Below are 21,087 nucleotides of genomic sequence, written 5' to 3'. Positions count from 1 at the left end.
CATGAGCACACAAGCCACTGTTATTTGGAAAAAGTCAGCTCTGTGTTAGAGATGCTGGACGAACAGAAAGTCTTGGACTAAGAGACAAAAAGTACAAATCTCTGTAAAGTGGACCTTGAATAAAGGTTATAACAGAAAGATATGAGGAACTGAGATTATTAAAAGTTTAAACTGTGCCTTAGCTGTAGTATCGTAGATTATGTTACAGGTTATTTCCCATTTTATTTTGGTATTTAATTTATTTTCTTGTTTCAGACAATTTACTTCCTGTTCCTGTAACGTAAAAAGACAATAAGTGGTAGTCAAAACTTACTTCTTGAAACAAGGTAACAAAAGGATTTATTTATGAAGAAAAAAACTAAGGAACACCAAATTAAGTCAAAAGAACACCCAACCTCCTGAAACACAAAGCCACAGAAAAAAACATGAATCAGGAATCAGGAACCTAGCAAAATAAGATGCAAAACATGAACACGTAACATTTCCTGTGTAATAGTAGTTTTGTACCACACTCACCTTGAAACTTCACCCATTGCCAGTTGGTATTATTGTTTCAATAGCATTTCAGCAGCTTTTGCTTTAAAGCAGCATTAAATAATTAATAACAATCAAAAAACTAGATCATACACCATACTGTATTTTGGTATTAAACACAATTTCCTGTAATTTTAACATAAATGCATGACCATTTTAAAGTAGGTTGTGCAGATTCTACAGATATAAAGCATTACACAGTATCAGTGACAAAAAGAAAATGGTGGACCAACTTCAAAATATGACTTCAAATGTTCTCTTCATATAGCTTTATATAACAAACACATTGTTTTTAAATGAACTCAGTTCACACCATTGGTATGGTTAGCATTCCTAACTTGCAGCAAGAGGTCCAGGTTTCCGGATTTATCCAGGTTCTCTGTCTTCCTTCAACAGTCCAAAACAATGCAATGAGATTAGCTGAAATGGACTCTCTAAATTGACCGTTGGTGTGAGAGTCATTGGTTTATTGTATGTCCTATAATGTGGCCCTGCTGGCAAACCTGTCCAGGGTGTACCCTGCCTATTGCCCCTATGTCAGCTGAGATTGGCACAGTACCCCCTACCATGGATGGATGAACTCAATTCATTTAGGTGTTACCAATAAAAGTCATATTTTGAAGTATGTCAACCATTTTCTTTTTGTATGCAAAAAAACAATGTAGCACAGACAATTTCTGTAACAATTTTTTTTGTTGTTTTTTATTTCAGTTCACGTTGCATACTGAGTTCATTATACCTCATCCTGATTTTAAACTAGACCTTAAGAGTTTATATCATCACAATTTCCATAAATCTGCTTTCCTCACTCTTTATTCTTGACTCTCATCTTTAACAAGAGATTTTGGGGTGAAATCAAATGTCTTGTCTTCAAATACAATAAAAAGGTACAAGACAGCATTTTATCAGTTTCCCCTCTGTTTTTAGCTGATGGTTGCAAGAAAACAAGTTCAAGACATGTTTTTGTTTTTGTCCTTACAAAGACAAAACTCCTCTCGATATATAACTGCTGCATTTCCACAGTTCCATCGCAACAAAAGTTGACTGGAAGTTGGGACTGATTGTGCATGCTCGTGGCCTAGTTTTCCCGCTGTTATGTGTTGTTGTTCATCATTGCAATGTTGGGGAGGAGAGCGAGTCTTTGGGGGAAAAAAGCAGCTCCCCAAGGGAAGAACAGAACATCTCAGTCCCCAATGATTCTGAGGAGGTAACTCCCAAAGGAGTATGCTGGTGTTATTAAGGCCGAAAACCTGCACGCATGCACACACACAAACACAGAGAGAGAGAGAGAGAGAGGGAGAGAAGTTTTACCATTAACACTCTAACCAGCGTGGGTGCGATGCAGCCAACAGTGACTTAATACTAATTGAGTTGTTTGACGAAGAGGAGAAGCAGGAGCACAAACAAACAGGGGGGAGTATGCATATGATGGAGAACCCTATTTGATGTTTTGTCGGGTCTGCTGCGTTGCTTTTAGATGGACTACTTTGTAATTAGTTCATCTTTAATTATCGCATCGCATAGAACTAAATATAAGACAACCCCAATTAAAAGACAACCCAGTCACCTCCACTCTAACCCTCACCAGAAGCGCACCTGTTCTAAACAATCTTTTAAAAGGGAAGGACACACTTTGGAAACAAAAGCAGGCTCAGAAGCGTATGTTAAAAGGAACATGTGGTGTACTTACAAATAATTTGCTCTATATCAATTACATATTTCATCAAACTCAAATCAGTTGACTGCTTTTTTTCTCTGAATAGATTTAATGCTTTGGCTGGCGTAAATTATTGAATTAATAATCTAAATTATACATGACTTTACATTACATGTCATTTAGCAGACGCTTTTATCCAAAGTGACATACAATAAGTAAGCTAGAAGTAAGCTAAATTATAAAGTGCTAGTCATAAGTGCGATGTACAAGTAAGTGCAATTTTATTTATTTTTTTGTCTCCAGATGTCGATGGGGAGCTCGTTCCACCATTTGGGAGCCAGGATAGCGAACAGTTGTGAGTTTGACAAGTGACTCTGCGATCCTCTTAGTGAGGAGGCAGCAAGCCGGTGTGCCGATGCAGAGCGGAGTGGGCGGGCTGGGATGTAGGGTTCGATCCTGGATGTAGGCTGGGCCGGATTCATTTGTAGCATGGACACAAGCAGTAGAGTCTGGAGTGGAGGAGCTGTGTCGTGTGAGAGAACTTTGGTAAGTTGAAGACCAGACGAGCTGCTGCATTCTGGAACACACACACTATACACCCTTACATGCATTAACTGAAGAAATGTGTTCATTTTGCAGAGCAGTGAATAAAGTGTCTGATCTAGTCCTAAAGCTTCAACTGCTGCAAATTACTTTGTTGGAAATTTGATGCGATAGAACCGCAAATTGCAAAGGTCTGTTCTGACTCATATTATGTTTACTCATCAATTTATGAGTTAAGCCTAAACTGCAACCAAAATGATCATTTAAATTAATCAGCATCCCCTCAAACCCATTTAATAAAAGCCCTTCATTGACACAGGATTTATAGTGCAGGATAAATTCACTCATGGATTCATGGATATAATCAATTTAGCGAGTTGGTAGATTAATTCATTCAGTGTGTGTCATAGTTCTACCCTGAGTGACATGATATGTGTTTAAATGAACTCAATGAAATCCAAAATATACATCTTAACAGAAGAAGAATAAAATAATTAAATAATAATAATAATAACATAAAATATAAATATATTAAAAAAAAGAGTCACTAAATGTTTCTTACATGTTCCCCAGTCAACCTTTATAAAAATAAAAAAAGTCAAAAATGACTGGGACATAAAAATTGACAATATTACTCATATGTTTCTGTACAAAAGTGTTCATAATTTTCAAGGTTTGCATTAGTTATGGAACAACATGTCAGTCATTGGCAGCAACATGTCCAGGCCAAAACCTCTCTCACATATTTTTTTTTTTATCTTTGATAATAGGACAAATGAAATACTTCACTCTTTTGGTTAATTTGCTATTCATCTTCATCTTTAATTTATTAACCTTGTGCATCTTCACCAACCCAAATATAACATAAAAATGACAAGGTAGCTCTTCAATGAGAATTAAACTAAAAAGATCAGAAATGTGTCACCACCTGTGCTACAGCAAGCCTGCTGCCTGTTTCTTAAAACACTGAGGGCTGGATGTGACAGCTGCAGGAGAAAAGTGTGACTTTACAGCCATATGAAGTAGGCAGTTGTCTTTATAGAAAACGTATCACTCAGTGAAGGATGTGGAGACACCGGGGGAGAAGGGCGCCTGAACCCATAAACAGGTGTTTGTGTCTTTTCTCTCCTATTTTCAAGACAATCATAAAGATTGCAGATCCTGGCTGAATATTTCATGCGGGTTGGGGGTGGTTGGGAGCTGTGGCCATCTGGCTCATCTAACACTTTTTCCTCCACTAAAGAGGGAAGCGGTGGTGTGCTGGGGAAGAAAAAAAACAAAGATGTGGAGTGATGGCGTCCCAGCTGAAAGCCAAGTGCCACACCACGCACACCTTTTGGTGAATATTTCATGTCTGACCCCAGTTACAGCAGCACAAGCCTCCCTTTGTTTACACATCTGTTCTCTTGTATCCAGGTTGCTCTAATATCAACTCTCTATTCAAATGTAATGAGGGAATACAAAGGCTCCATATTAGCCTACTGTATGTGAATGCAACTTATTTATTAATGGCAGGAGCTGTTCAATTCCAAAGTTCCAGTCCAAAGTATTATTTCACTTAAAGCTGTAGCACATGACTGCAAAATACAAGAATAGAGAAATAAGTCAGCTCAGCGTGCTCCTGTTTATTCAATCAGTAGAAATACTGCTCCGTTTATTGTGTTTACAACATTTACAGTGTAAACCTAGTCTTGTGGCTCCAGCTGTCCAGCTGTGTGGAAGCGGCCAGACAGGAGACACAAGCACTTTAACTTGCTAGTTAAATTTTCTGATTGGCTGATCGGTGGGAGGGCGCTAGTTCAAGACAGCTGTATGAATGAACTACGCAGAGCAATCTGCCTTTGCATCATCGATTCATAGATTACTTTTATCACTTATCAGCGTGGGAAATGTCACGTGTTAGTGTGTGAACTGATTGAAATGCGTGTGTCTCATGCTGAATGCAGTGTTAAGCTGCCACTGGAAATACCACAGCAAGCTGCCGCTGCCACAATTTGCACTTGCTGTCACTCGATCATCACGCCCCCTGCGGTGCTTAGTCACCCCTCCTTCCCCTCCCCACTCTCCGATAACACCCTGCCCACTTTTTTGTAGATTTTCAAAATCAGGCATTGGGCGGAGTTAGTTAGTACAGACACTTTGTTTACTGGTCACCTGAATAAAGGTGGTCATTCCAAGCTGCTATGTTGGAAAATACAGCATAAATATCCTGATCCAAGGGACACTTGCACTGGCTTTAGATTGCACTGCCTAATGTAGAAAAAATAAAACTCTTTTCACAATTACAATTTATATTGTGCCAGGATTTTCTTAACTTTTGTTTTGTTTTATTTATTTATACTTTACAAGCCAACATAGTAAGCTAATACGGTAAATGTTCTTACTTTGTGCTATTAACAACAATTGTTTTCCTAATATTTATTTGAGAGTTTGGGGCATTGAAAAAAAACAAACTTTCCATTGTTGCAGATGCACTGAAAATTCGGCCACCAAAACATTTCGGGCGCAAGACTTTTCACACTGAAACAGGATGTTGTGATGACGCATGCAAAAACTGCGGCCAGTACGCGTCTGTCTATTTCCGCTTCAAGATTCAAGATCAGTTTGGAACACCAATTTCCAACAAGATGTGACTACACGGTGGAACAGGACCTATTAAATGCTGGAAAGTCTCAAGCGAAACTTGGCTGCATACAATGCAGCTTATGAAGAGGTTGAGACGGACCCCGGAGTTAAAACAATGAAAAGTGTCTGTCAACACGTTTTACTAAGATCTACTCGGCTCCCCTGCACTTCATCACGACTGTACTCAATCCTCGTCTTATGGATCATTACTTGAATATGGGGATATGGAGAGCCAACTTGAAGCAGAAGTGGAGCTAGAGGGGAGGCAGGGGTGGCACTGGACCCCCCTGAAATCTGATTGGCCACCCCAGTTGATTGACATGTCACGGCACCACAAGTCTTGTCAAAAGGAGCCATTTTGAATACCACAAAGAGTTGTAATCCATAAGAAGAAGAAGAATGAACAGCCTTGATGGACAGTGAAATCTTCATAAAGTAAGTTTTACGGTGTTGCCTAATGAGTCACTGTTTAAAATGACTTTTGTGTTCAGATAGGACTCAAAGATCAGTTTTAGAACATCTACAGTGGTCTATTTGTTCTACTTAGACCGAGGATAATTTGGCAATCAGACAGTAAACCTGCAGTAAACCTATGTTCTTTATGTCAAAATGGTGTCAAATTGTTTGTTGAAATGTTTTATTTATTTATAATTTATTTTCTGGAGTGTGTATGTTTTTTCTTTCAACAGACTGTGATTGCAATTGATTGTTAGAGTAGCAAATTCATTGTAATAGTCAGTGGACCCCCTGAAATAGCCTTGGCCACCCCAAAGATAAAAGTCTAGCTCCGCCACTGGTTTGGAGACGGAGAAGCGCAAAGTGCAGGAGTGGTGTCCAGAAAAAAAGGCTTGTCTTTCTGCACTAGATGGGGGGGGGGGGGGGGGGGCACACTTGTCTGTCTGTTCGATGAGATTCTCCTAAATATTTTCATCAATTCTTAATTAATTTATTCTTTGACGCATGAATTTGAATCTTTATATCAATATATATATAATTGCAATGCCTTGACTTTAGTGAGGTAAGTACACACAGTCCCAGCGATAACAACAAAAGAAGGAAAAGAGATAAAGATTTTGAAAACAAAAACTGGACAATTTATAAAAAAATACAACACATATTACAAACAATACAACCAAAATAAATTCCACATTCTGTAACAAAGTACATTACATTATTATTATTGTTAAAAATAATCTCCAGTGCTATAAATCAGAAATGAAATAACAAAAAAGTAAAAAGAAAGTAACATTTATCTTTTCTCTAACAAATAAACCGAACTAAACTCCATTGTGGAGATGATTTAAGCTTAGGAAACAAACTTTCTCACTGTGCCATAAACCACACAATAAGTAAACAACTCTTTTCGAGAACCGAACGTGTCCACATTGTCTCGTGAGAGGTTTGCTCTGTGCCCAGTTTCCCCTGTAGTGGAAGAGACCCTTCACTGGGAATAAATGTAGCGATAAGCCAGTCTGTAGAAATTTGAGGTGTTGTGCTATATGCACGGAGATCAGCAGCTGGAGTGAAGTGAACCTCTTTCCCCCTCTCAAAGCTCCATCAGCAGCAGCTTGGGCATCATCTTCATGTTAACTGCATGGAAAATTAATAACACTCAGTTTCATGCCAAATTGTTTAAAATATGATTCCAATATTTATTCAAGTCGTAACCTAACAAAATAAGCGCTAATGACAGTATAACAATATTTTCATGGGACAAATGAATTGTGACCAGCCACGGGAAAACCAGCAACAAGTTGTTGTTTTTTTGTTGTTTTTTTAAATTGGAAATTTCTGTTTTTTACAGAATATGCAGGTTGAAATCACAAAGAAACCACTCAATGCTTCAAATCACAGTATTGGGAGTCTTAAAACCATAAACCTTGAATTTGAATTTGGACTGGGCTGTGGTGTGGTGATACCACATTCCAGTGCTTTTGGTTTTTTTTGTCTGTGTTTCACAAAAGGAAACACATGGCTACTTAATATGCATTTTTTTGTGATTTGGGCCCTCATTTGTTCCATATTTGTTATTGAGTTATTCAGGATTCTTTACATTTGTAAAATTTAAATAAAAAAAACATTACCATTTTACACTGTTGTCCTGTTCATGCACTTCAGTTTTAAAATGTTACAGATATTAAATACATGTTTAACACATATGTTATCAATGTGTCACTGTGACACACTTACTGTGGATTGTGTGTGTGGAACTGCTTTGATTTCCCACCAAAACATGTCCCAGTGTCATTGTCACAGACATCAGTGAGACGAAAAAACAAAAAAAATCCTCTCTGCTTTGTCTCCCTCATTTTCTATTCATAATTTAGAGTCTCAGAGGACCCTTGGACCCGCGCTGCTCTATTTCCATATTCACACAAAAAGAAAGCCTCTTGTGCTTTGTTCTGTGTGAAGAAATCACTCCATTACTTCTTCATAAATGATGTCGAGCCATCCCCACAGAGTTGCACTGTTCTCCAATTCAGAATCAAGTCTGATGCCTATGCAGCTAAGTGGCTTCCATTTCCTGATGTCGTCTTATGGCACCTTAGCCTAAATACAGAGCATTCCCACTGCAGTTGCAGTTCAGTTCCATGCCATCAATGATCAAGCCATCAATTTGTGGAAGATTGGAGATTCTTCAAATTAAACTGCGGCTAAATGTACCTCAAATCTGGTCTCCTCTCTCTTGAACAACATATATATTAGCAAAGACTTCACTGATGACATTTCGAGGTCAGGAAATATTCATCTTCCAGCAGCCACAGTATGGCTGCAGTGGCAAGAAGCAACAGCACCAGTTCATGAAAAAGTCCGCTAAAAGTGCTGTTTTCACCACTGACACTGAGCACGTCCGATTCCAACTCATACTGTATGAGTAAATAACTGCAAAGTAAAGTCAAAGGTCAAGTGGGTACGACGGGGATGCTGAGCTTTGGTGGGTGTTTTCCGACAAACGGATCGTGGGGGAAGCACCCCTCAAAGTGCGGATGTAGCCCAGACTACAGCCTGGTGGGCGAGATCTTAATCACTTTCTGTTATGGACTTAAAATTACCTTAAAATTCAAAGTAGCCTATGTTTTGTTTTGTTTAAATGTCTTTGAGAAGGCATGTTGATTAATTTTTTTGTGTAAGTGCACTTTACTATACATACTGACTGTTAATGTTACAGAGAACTTACATAAAAGTTGCTCATTGTTGTACAACTGTGTTCCTACGCTGTCAATGTGATGATGACATTAAACAATTTGACTCCTCGACTTGTCGAAAAAATTAAAAGTCATTAGTGCCCTACTTCACATACACATCGACTTAGTTTCGACTCCTAAAGGACTCGGTCTCGACTCTGACTTGCTTCCTCAAAGACTCGGTCTTGACTCAGACTCGACTGTATTTGAAAACCAACAGACTCGTCTCGACTCGGTCTCGGCACAGGCGGTCTCGTCCCCATCACTGCCAATCTGGCCTCCAGACTCTCTGTCCAACACATGTTGCTGGGTTTTTCCAGATGTTTTATTTGCCACTGTACATGGGCACAGTGACAACAAAGCACTGACATTGGGGAACTGAGTCATGGCTCTGCAAGAGCTGACACGAATTTCAGATGTTCACCTGAAAATAATCCAAGCTCCCCCTCCCCAAAGCTGAAAATCAGCTCACCTTGTTACAAAAATGTGCTAAAAGGTTATCACAAAATGGTACACAGTCTCAAATCTTTATTCTGATGGCTTCCGTTTTTGGTTGGGTTAAGCCGGGAGGAGAGCTTCCTGAACCCAAACTGAGAGCTGGTTACACAGTAGAGGAGCCTGCTACTGGAAGCTCTGCCTCCAATTCTACTCTTATGGAGCATTTGCACAATCAAAGTATCAATTTGTATATTGTGTTTGTCTTTTCTGGTATTACATGCATGAGTACTTGCATGAGTGTAACTCTGACTTTCCGAGGGCATTTTTAACGCGTAAACACGGAGCAACAAATGATGCTACTTTTACTGTCAATAGCACTTTAGTCATTTTGTTTTTGTGAACAATGCTAGCTCAAGATACATTATGTGTGTGTCCATGTTTATTTTCTCAACTGGAACATGGTGAACTGTGTGAACTTGTGACATCTCTCCCAGTTCCAACATCTGAGTTCTGATGTAAATGGAACGAAGCAAATATCTTTCCACCATTTCTTTTTGCTACATTTCGGGTTTAAGGTGATCTACTGGAACCATAAGTTACTATATTATCTCTGTGAGATTGAATGAGGCCTGATCATTAAGTGCTTTGTATGTGAGGAGGATCAAATTACTGGGAACTAATGTAGAGAAACTAACAATAAAGTAATATGGTCTCTCTTTTAACTTCCTGTCGGTAATTGTACTGTAGCATTTTGGATCAGCTTGAGGCTTCCATGGACTTATTGGAACATCCTTATAATAAAGAATTGCAATAGTTCAGTCTAGACGTAACAAAAGCATGGTCTAGTTTTCAGCTTCCTTGAGGGACAGGATGTCTCCAATTTTCATTATTATGTGCAGGTGGAAGACGGCTGATTTTATACTCCAAGGCTCCTTAGTTATGAATTATTGACAATTTTGCCAATAGAGAGTTAGTGTGAAGTGTAACCTTAACAATTCTATGTACTGCAACCTCAAATACATCAAACAGCCATGCCCTGAAAGGTCAAATGAATAGTTTAAAGGGCCGGTGTGTAATTTTTCAAATACTGTATGTCCTTATAAAATACTTACAGTATGTGCCCTTATGTTCTGCAAGTGAGAACAGGCATCAGCTGCCAAAGTAACACAGTGGTACGAGCATAATATGATTAATGAATTTTGTAGTATGAAGTGGCCACATTATTCTAACATCTTGATAAGAAAACTTTAGTTCCAAAATTTAAATGAATACATATATACTAATCAGCCACAACATTAAAACTGATAACTGGCTGTGATGCTGGTGCTAATCTGTGTTCTTTTAAATAAGCCAAGCAACAAATCAATGGCAAATAACTACAAAATATGTTTTAAAACTGTAGAGTGTAACTTTAAAATATAAACCAATATCTGTTTCATTCCAACCATTGTCAAACAAGTTCACACAGTGCTGATCAGCTCCACATGTCTCCCTGTTTTTTTCTCAGTATTGCTTTGTTTCGTGTCTGTGATGACACAGAGTGATGCATTGTACATTAAACATTGGGACGTCCGATATTGGCTTTTTCATTTTTTTTACTAATATTCGATATTGTCAAACACTTAATTTCCGATTCCGATATCAACCTATACCCATACTGATAAAACAAAAAAACAATTTTAGGTCACATGACATATTTCCTGTCATGGAATTAAAACATATTGCCTACTTTTATAGCCTATTATATCTATATTTTTAATTCATGGAGTTTCATATTTGTAAAACTTTCCTAAATGCCATAAAAAGTCCAGAAAAATCAGAGTGACGTCACAGCTGTGTACAAGTACACCAAATCATGTGGTGTCTCGGGAACGGCACTACTGTCAGGGAACCATATGGTATGAAAACTTTATGAGGAATGTGAATAAATTAAGTCAATGTGGGTTTTTTGTTTAAATTTTTAAAATATTACGACAAAGCAGGTATTAGTTATTTATTCGTTGCTCATTAGCATTTATTTTCAAACCTATTATCAATGTATTAACGAGCTGCTGTGAGGATTCAGAGGAGACATGCTGCACTTGACTTCACTCCCGAATATCATGACACTGTGGAGTTATCGGAGTGATCGTGTGATGCACGGTTACTGTTCCTAATAATATGAGGTTCTCTTGCCTGACTTTATTTTAATAATTTATGATCTTTATATTAATATAATATCAATGTAACAATGATTATAATGATGATAATAACAATAATAATAGTAATAATAATAATTGTGAGCTTTATATTATGTGAAAGCATCATTTTTGGACAATAACATTGTAGAAATACTTAAAATGTGTTTACCTCTTATTACATATAAGTTTGATGATGTCAAATAAACATACAGTTAACAGAAAAAAATTCTACAACGTACATACTTCGTATTTTCCGTAGGGTTTTTTTCAGTTTACAGCAACTTTGATTATTATCATACAGTATATGTCCGTGAAATGACGAGCTGAGGCGGATAGTCATTTTTAAAATAAATTCCTAATATACTAAATACTAAACATAGCATTGCAAAAATAACACATATTAAATTATTTCATATTAAATGCTTAAATATCACAGTAAACAAAACAGTTCTTCTTTCTCAGCAGCTGTCACTGCGTTACTCCCATCATGACTTTGGATTTTCATGGACGCGCTGAGCAAGTAGACGTAGCCCAGAGGCATTATGGGAGTAACACTACTGCACATGCTCTATGGGCCGCGCACAACCCGGAAATAAACTCAGATGTTAGAAACTTTTTCGGCATTTTGGGACTCTACCAATACCAAACATTTAATCACACAATTTGGTGAAATCCAGGCATACCACTGATTTCCTTTCCGATCTGATACTGAGTAAAATTCAGGCTGGTATCGGCGATACCGATCCGATACCGATACTTTGTGCAAAAACACCTAATGTGTCTGGTAAATTAAAAACATTTCAAAATGATTTCAAATCCTAGCTTCATAAAGAGTACAAAGCATCAGAGTAATTTATTTATTTGAAACTTGGAAGTAGCCTATATTGAGATAGCAGCCTCATTTACAATATAGCCAAGCTAATACAACAACAGAAAAACCAAACAAAGGACACAATCATAAAAATTATGTGGGAAATGGTGATTCAAACACTTAAAAAAATTGTTTCATTATCAAGTACTATGAAAATAAAAAATGTGCATCTTAATTCACGTTACATGAACATGTCAAGCATGTATTTATTTTGTTACTTATTATTTCATAACCATATTTATTTTAATTTGAACAACTCCGACAGCAACAGTGTTTAGGGCCACTTAAAGCTCTACATTTGCTCCCTCTTTACCTGGATAGTGCCTGCCTGCAGCTGCAGCACGGAAGGACTCCGCCAGAGACGTCTGTCTTGCCCGAGCAACCTCTCTTCTGTCCACCTCAAGTTAAACTGTCTCGTGGTTTAGTCGGAGGTGTTTAACAAGGTTTGTTGAGTTGCCACAACTCCTTATGGTTTTACCACACAAATTCACAAAACTTCTCCAAGAATGTCAAAATATCACCATGCCAAAAAAGATGAATTTAAAGGGGACATATTATGCAAAATCAACTTTTTTGTTCAGTACGTCCTCCATGACCGGAGCACAGACTCAGTCTGATACAGTCACATACAGTGGCAGTTTATGCAGCTCGCCGCTGGCAATCAGCGGTGCTGTCCCTAAGTGTTTTTAACTGATTTACAGTTCGGCACTGTTCGGCTTGATCCTTGTGTCAGACGTCTCTTCCTGTGACGGCACTCTCCCTGTTTTCCGCGCACGCTGCCATGTTCATATTGTCAGAGAACTAGTGGAGGGAGGGGGAGAGGAATGGAGCGGAGGGAACAGGAGCTGAGTGAGCGCTGTAAAAAGGACAAATCCGAAACCCCCTGGAAGAAGTGGGTGTGTGTTTGTCTGTGTCTCATTTGCATGTAAAGGGACTAGGCACAAAACCGAGCGTTCTGAAAGGGGCGGGTTTAGCAGGGTTATTGAACTGCTATGGTGCTTCATCCTTATGGTATTTTGACCAAAGCATGTCACAGACATGTTCATTAGGACACAAGGGAACTATTTTAACTTGGGGAAATAGGGTATAATATGTCTCCTTTAAGCATTTCCTTATCAAATACACGGGAGAACAGTGAGGTGAGGCAGCGATGAGCTGTGCCTCAACTCGGACAGAGGGCTGTGCCACACACGCACAGCACTGCCCCCTATCAGTGTGGCACGGTACTTTCTGCCTCACCCTGTGCCTTTTCACTGCACATTTACGGTCGATCAGAAAGACTAAATAGGTCACACACATTCATTAAATATATTAGAGTGACTGTAAAATGTCAGCATGTGTAGTACATGTCTGATCAAACATGTATATTGGTTATATAAAGAGAGGCAACAATGGGCATGCGCCAACTGCCTGTGTGGCACAGCTCTGTCAGAGGTGAGGCACAGCTCACCTCACTTTTCTCCCGTGTATTTGAACAGGAAATGCGTAAATTCAGCCACGGAAATGTTGAAATCATACAGAAAACTGATTTATAGAACAGTCAAGTGGACAAATGAAATGAAGTATAAATATAAATTTCATAACGATGAAAAGGTAATACACTTAAGAGTTAGAATATCAAATGTATTTTATTTGATATTTGATATTTGATATTCAAAACTCACCCCATAAGAAGATAGGAGGTTAATAAAAGGTTCAGGGTGCTTTCTTTTCAATGTCAGCATCATGTCGTCATCTCAGAAGTAACTACTGTACGTCTGTTTGCCTCAAGGTGTCCAATTGTTGTCATGTCCTTCCACTCTCTTTCGGCCGCTGAGTAATCTATTCGATTATTGTTCATAAGCTCTAGAGAAAGTTTGAATTAGAGAATTCTCCCTCTTCCGTGGAATTTCTGTAGCAACCATGTGTTCCCTCTTTGACGTATTGCAGAAGTGTATATTGCTATATATATATATATGCCGTTGAAAAACTCTGTTGAAGGACTTGTAATGTACCTTGAACTAACAACACTCATAACCAGAATCACCACAAGCATTTCAAACATTATCATTTCCATTTGATTCATTACTATTGTGATAGCAGTACACATAATAACAGGAATGGAGGACTAATCGAGCACCGAGCTGCCCATTGCCCTGTCTGGTGTGACACACACACACTGCACTCCATCACGTCATTGAATGTGCACATGACTGTGTCCCAGCAGACTGTGCATGTGTTCCGTTATACAATATAGATAGATAGCCTAATGAAAGAAGTGGCAGACAGAACAAATGAGGCTTCCCTAAATTGTTTTTGACAAGAGATTATTAATGTCAACTCGAAATCCATATTAGGTTCCATCAATTTCCCATGAATCAAAATTAACACAGTATAAGGACATCATCATTTATAAATCAAAGTGCAGTGGAGTGCAAGTATCAGGAATATACTGTACATCAAAGCAGGCCAAAGTTAATTATTACTGCGAAGATATTACTATATGAGCTTCTCCTCAGGTTGGCTTCCTCCGGTCTCTTACTGTATGTGAGCAAGGAATATAGAAAAGTCATGAGCAAGGGGCCAAAAAACATGAAACCTGCATGTCTTCGTGCAAATCAAAATTCCACGAGCCAAGATAAGACAGATGGGAACTCAAATATGCTGGATGGGGGTGGGGAGGATAAAAGAAGGAATGAGGTTAATAGGAAAGGAGACTGAGGAAGTGAGGAGGGTGCAGATGGAGGGGGAGGAGAGGCTTCAATCTATAAACCATATCTTCATTTCTTCTCTTTCCCCATATCCTCTTTCATTATGCATGCTTGTCCCCCCAGACCTGACACACACACACACACACACACACAGAGAAAGAGAGAGAGCGAGAGAGAGAGAGAGCGTCATGGGTCACCTTTAGAAACATTACATAGACTTGCATATATTTCTTAGAGACTAATCTCACTATTGCCACAACGAGCCTTACACTCAACACACACCTGCATTTGGAGACATATTAACCCTAATCTTAACCTGAATTTATACTAAGCAATAACCACAAATATTGAATAATTGGAAATATTTTGTTGAGTAAAATAGACTTTAAAAGTAGCATATGAAAGAAGTAGACACATTTGTGCACACGCACGCACCCAAAGTAGCTAGTGATTGAACGTTTTTTGTGAAACTATATATATGGATATGCACAGACGTCATAGATCACTTTTGCGAACTCGACAAAAACCACAATGTCACTGGTTAAAATCCTATTTAAAATGGTTTCGATCAGCAATGATAAAGATAACGATGATTGAGTTCCTTCTTCCACTACTATTTTCATCTTCATCATTTCATGCAAACGATAACACAACATTTTCACATATATTAGACGATTGGAAAATACGTCCTCAGTTAGCTGGTTTCTAGTCTGAATTTGTCCTCAGAAATAGCCTATGACATGATGACACACACACACGCACACGCAGAGGCACACTGTAATAAAATGTAGCAGCTGTGCAAAATGTCAGGCTGGCCTTTTCTCAGATATATGGTTTGAACCAATCCAAATGTTACCCTTTCTCCCCTCCACCAAAAAGAAAAGAGGGGGAGAAGGACAAGGAGACTACATGACTTGAGGGAAGAAGGAGATGGGGTGAGACGGGGGAAGAGGAGAGGAGCGGCATGCATCAGTCTCAGGGGAGTACAAAGAAACAAAGAGAAAAAGAGAAAGAGAGATCCTGTTGTAACATGTTCACCCAATTTCCACAAAGCAAATGTCCATTTTTTGTCTGTGTTTTGGCAGCGGTATTCTCTCAACTTGACTGCTTAAAGGTAGTCAAAAGTAGGCAATGTTTATTTGGTGTTAAACATTTATTAGTTAAAACCTTTTCAGCGTAATGTAAAATCTTATTGTCAGAGACCTGAACCAATCACATGGCAGGTCAGAGAAAGAGAGACAGGACAGTCCTATTGACTGTTCTACTAAAAAATACTCTGCATGCCTTTGGTGGAAAGATCATTACTCCAGTACTGACACTGACTCCCTACATTGAAAAGAAATCTTAAGAGAAATAAATAAATAAATAAATAAAGCTTGCTGAAGGTTTTTCAATTAGTGTTTGAGGAGGAGTTATGTTAACTATTGTGCCATTTTAAGATACGCCTAAAGAAATAAACCTGAAGAGGAACTGTTTTCAGTCAAGCTCTGCATTTGCTATACAGCCTTTAACCGTGAACAGCAAATTATATCAATCATGAAGAATCATTCGACCCTGACCATTGTTTTTCTCCTTTCTCTTTTCTCTTCAGTGTGTGTAAAGTGTCTTTGGTCTATGTTTATATGCACCATTTTTTAAATTAGTAGGTGGCAGCTGTTCCTTGTGGGGGTGATAATTACATTTGTGTCTTTAAACACACCTGTGAGGCTCTTCACTGTGGATGATGGTGAGAGCAGCGAGACTTGAGATGTGTCCGTTACAAATTACACAAGGTCAATTTTTGTTTTTGCAAGCAGGATACAGTGTGGGTTAAACCTCCACCCACCCACCACCCCACACCCACAAAGGCAGAGAGAGCGAGAAAACAAACAAATGAGGTGGCTGCTGGTTTTCCAGGCTTTACGCATGAACACAAAGCATTTGCATCAGGTCACCGCCAGCACAGGACAGGGGGTTGGAGAGAGACACATGAATTTGACTAATCACAGACCTTCATCCCAAGCTGAGGTGCCATCCTGCAGTCATGCAGAAGAAAAACAACACACACACACACACACATACAGCAGGTGTCGCACACAAAGCCACCACACCGAGCAAAACACAAGGACATATTCGGCACATTTTCTGCATCTTTTGTTAACAGAAATTTCACTTAATCACCTGGTCTGGAGCTTTTGATCATATCACATTGTTTGTATGTCCAAATAGACCAAACTTTGACCGTTGTGTATGTTTTGAAGCTCAATGCTCAATGTATCAAAGGAGGATATACTTAGGCCTGAGTCATACATTACATCTCTACATCATGCAAAGGTCTGCTAGGGTCCACATGACATGAATTGTGTTATCCACTAATTCCTGTGGTGTCCACATGGGTCTCTGGACTGGGAGGAAACCGGAAACCCGGAACACACAGGGATAATATGCAATCTCTACACACAAAGGCCCAATCCATGGTCAGATTGGGCTGCGTTTTTTGCTGTGAGGCAATAGTTGTAGCCATTACTCTGCCCTGTGCCCCAAGGGCATACAAATGAGGTCCTATTCCTGGTAAGAAATTGCCTCTACTTAAATGCCGCTGTCAAAAAAACACTCATATGTTTGTGTACTATGAGGAGAAAATGTCTGTCGCAGAGTCCACTCCTGCCATTTTTCCAGGACCTTCAACCAAGCCTCTATTTGACAATGAAGTTCCAACGCTTCTGCCTCCCCACTGCCTCAGAGGACACACCGCTCGTGGAAATGCTAACGTGCTGCTCTGGACCAACATATGAACAATAATGACATATATCATCTGAGTGATGCTAAGAGGGATTTCCCTTTTACGGACATGAATACATGGGCAGGTAGTTAGACAATTGGTCCCTCATGCCTGTGCAGCCTATCCTTATTGTGGGGGACTGTAACATTCCTCATTTTCACCATATTCATGACTCAAAATTTCAGGTGGATTGTTATGCAGGAGCCAAACTTTCCCATGCTACCCATCTGATATCTCACAGGACACCAACATCACCAAATGTTCAAGCGGTGGCGTTTGGCTTCAACAACACAGCGCACAAAAATCCTTCTTTGCACCCACAAACAGTGCGGGCATTTCTCAATGTGCATACTTCTTTTTTTGTGTATTCCAGTACTTGTCAAACGTCATCAGCCGTGGTCCAAGTACTGTTCCAATTCACAAATAAGCGAGCAGCAAGTGCAGTTCTTGCTCTGCCCATTTTACCAAGCATGCATCAGGTGGTGACTTATGCATACTTCATTGTAAATCATTGTATCCCGAAATGCATTTGTTCTCCAAACGATCGCCATGAAAAGTGCACACGAAGGAGATCAGAAACATGATAGATCAGTGGTGTTAATGCAGTGGCCATAGCTTACTTCAAAACCCGCCAAAGGTTCAAACGTCGTTGATGACAACAGCAGGGGGCTAGCGCCAGACACCTCGCTGGGCCTGGGGCGTTCTGTCACTATGCATCAAATTTTGATTGGCTGACGACACACGTCAGTCAAAGTTATAACCAAATAGGAAATGGCAGCTTCAACGAAAGGCCAGCAATACTACTAGAGCAGGTCCACGGAGCTATGATGCGTTTAATGACATTATGGAAAATCCAGCTCAGCTTCACAAAAAATAACCATATTCTTTCTGGAAATATAATCATAACATACTGAACAAGTAATTTAATTCAGACACGTTCAGACACACATTAATTTGATTATAAAAAAATATATAAAATAAATAATAATAATAATAATAAAAAATACTTTTTTGATATTGTCAGGGCCAGCAGAGAAGGCCCTGCTGGCCCTGACAGCCCACCACTGAGTGGAGGTAGAATGGTCCTATCTCACTTAAAATGTGAGTTATCGAGGTCTACTTACAAACATTAACTTCTTTTTTTATGATCAAAAATATAGGGGTTATTTCCTATCTTAATTATAGAGCATATTGATTTGAGAGCATTATTTATTGATTTCACTTTCAGATTTTGTGATATTGTTACTGATATTGTTTATATTACTGCTTGTGCAGATTTCCTGCGCTCAAGCTCGAGCTCTTATTCTTGCAATCAGGAATCTTGTGCTCGCAGATCTCTGCTCTGCTCTCTGATTTTTGTGCATAAACGTTGTCAACCAATAGAAGGCCGGCTAGTGTTGACCAATCAGATTATCCCTGCTTCTTTGCGGGTGCGTTCGCTGTACTTCAAGGAACGTCACAAACGGGCGGGCACACTTTGAACCGGGTTTATCAACTCCCGCCCTCCAGGGCTGAATTAAATGTGGTTCCCTTTATTTTTTTGATGATTTTTGGATTAATATAAGTTAATCAATACACGAGCGCCCATGCGTTTCATAACAATAGCTTAATAAAGTATAACAATAGCCACATGGCATACTGCTCCTCGTCTGTGTGCTGGAGGAGAAAATGATGTCACCTTCATCATGACTAACTAGTATGAAACTAGCGGTGGGAATCTGATAGATCTCTGTCGAAAATGGACCAGCAAAGTCAAGAAACTCAGGCAAGTTGTTTTTAAATTCATTTTAATAAATTTATTATTTATATATCTATATTTATATATAAATCCTGTAAAGTTTTGAAAATGATTTATAACACTGGTACCGGGTACTACTTTTAGTACCTGCTCCGGTGAGGTTCCAAGTGTGCTTAAGTAGGTACTATGCGATGATTGGTCAGACTGCTGGCCACTGACTGGCCAGAGTCCCGTCACAGGAAGAGACATCCCACACAGAAATCAAGCCGAACAGAGCCGAACTGTAGATCACTTAAAACTACTTAACAATGCTAACAACGTGGGTTGATCTCCAATAACTACCAGGGAAACCTCTATATTTAACAGGAGTCTTTTAAAGTAGAGTGGTGTATTTAGGGACAGCGCCGCTGATCGCGAGCCACAGACTGCTGCCGCTGTAGTCTGTGGAGTAGGAGGCACTCCGAACAGTGCCAAATTGTAGATAAATTAAAACTATTTAACAATCCTGGGTTAATCTCCAACAACTACAGAAGTGTGGTGTAAAGTCACTAGTCACTCGTGTGTGTGTTTGTGTGTGTCGCGTATGAAATTTAGTCAACCCATAAAACAAGTCACCGCAGTTTCACTCAGCAGTGATGACTCCGCCCACGTTAAGTAGGTACTTTTTTGTAGTGGAGATGCAACCTAATCGGGCCGTGTCGTGCCAAGGCGAGGCGAGGCAAGGCGAGTAGAGCCGGTGGAAATGCGCCATTAGAGACACCGAACAGGTATGTGAGGATGCTCTTTGTGGACCCCCCCAGTGTGTGTGAGGCACACACATTGTGCACAAAAGATTTGCACATCTTATAATTTATAATTTACTGCAATGTTTTGTTAATTATATATTTATATATTTTAAGCATATTTAAACACTTTTAAAAGCATTTTTTAAGCAATTGTTTTTGCTGCTGCCTACTTACTTGTCTTTGTGTTTTCTGTTTCTATTCTGATTGTATCCATTGTTTTGATATGTGTTAGGGAGGAAGCCATACAAAAGTTAATTGAACTACGTATAATGACTATAAAGAAATTCTGATTCTGGCGTTCTGATGACCTCAGTACACTCAGATAAATGATAACGTACAAATATGCATTGCCTTCTTTTCCAACAGAACCTGCTCAGACATCATATCTTGGAAAGACTGCAAAGCAAGATGCAATATGTGATCAGCCTGACTTGGACCTTGAATATCTCAATTTCATGTGCACCCATGAATTAATATTAACTGACGCATTGGCAGAGCAGATAGTGTTGCCATTGAACATAGTAAATGGCTTAAGAGAACTGTGCTACCTGGTTAGACATCAGATGGAAAATTAGCACTGTCTGTGCCCCTTGCACAGGCAGTGCAAGGGGTGAGGGGGCGACCCAAATGAATCATTCAACAGGAAAAATTACAGGCTTTGATAGACACCCTTACATGTATAGCACAATTGCTGGTAGTCAGTTAGGTTACAGTATTCAGCCCAATGACAGAATTTTAGTTTCTGTTTCAGGGTCTTACAGTACAATGTCTGATCAGGTTTTTGAAATCAAAGCTGATATTTCAACAGTTTTGTTGGAAACATTGATCATGTCATACAAAATGGACAGTATTTTAAAGTCTGTAGGTGGTCATTTATTATTGTATTAAATCAGTCTACTCAAATATAGCTCAATTTTATGTATGGGCCTTTGAGAACATTACACAAGTACATTTGTAATCACATCTAACAAAGTACATTAGTGTAATGTAAAAATTAGAGGCATATTAAAATCATACCATATGGACCAAAGAATGAATGAAAGAATGATAAACATTTTTTTCCCCAAAACACCAGGAAGT

The sequence above is a fragment of the Solea solea genome, chromosome 14, assembly GCF_958295425.1.
Source record: "Solea solea chromosome 14, fSolSol10.1, whole genome shotgun sequence".
Lineage (NCBI taxonomy): Eukaryota > Metazoa > Chordata > Actinopteri > Pleuronectiformes > Soleidae > Solea > Solea solea.
Note: the sequence above shows the minus strand (reverse complement) of the source record.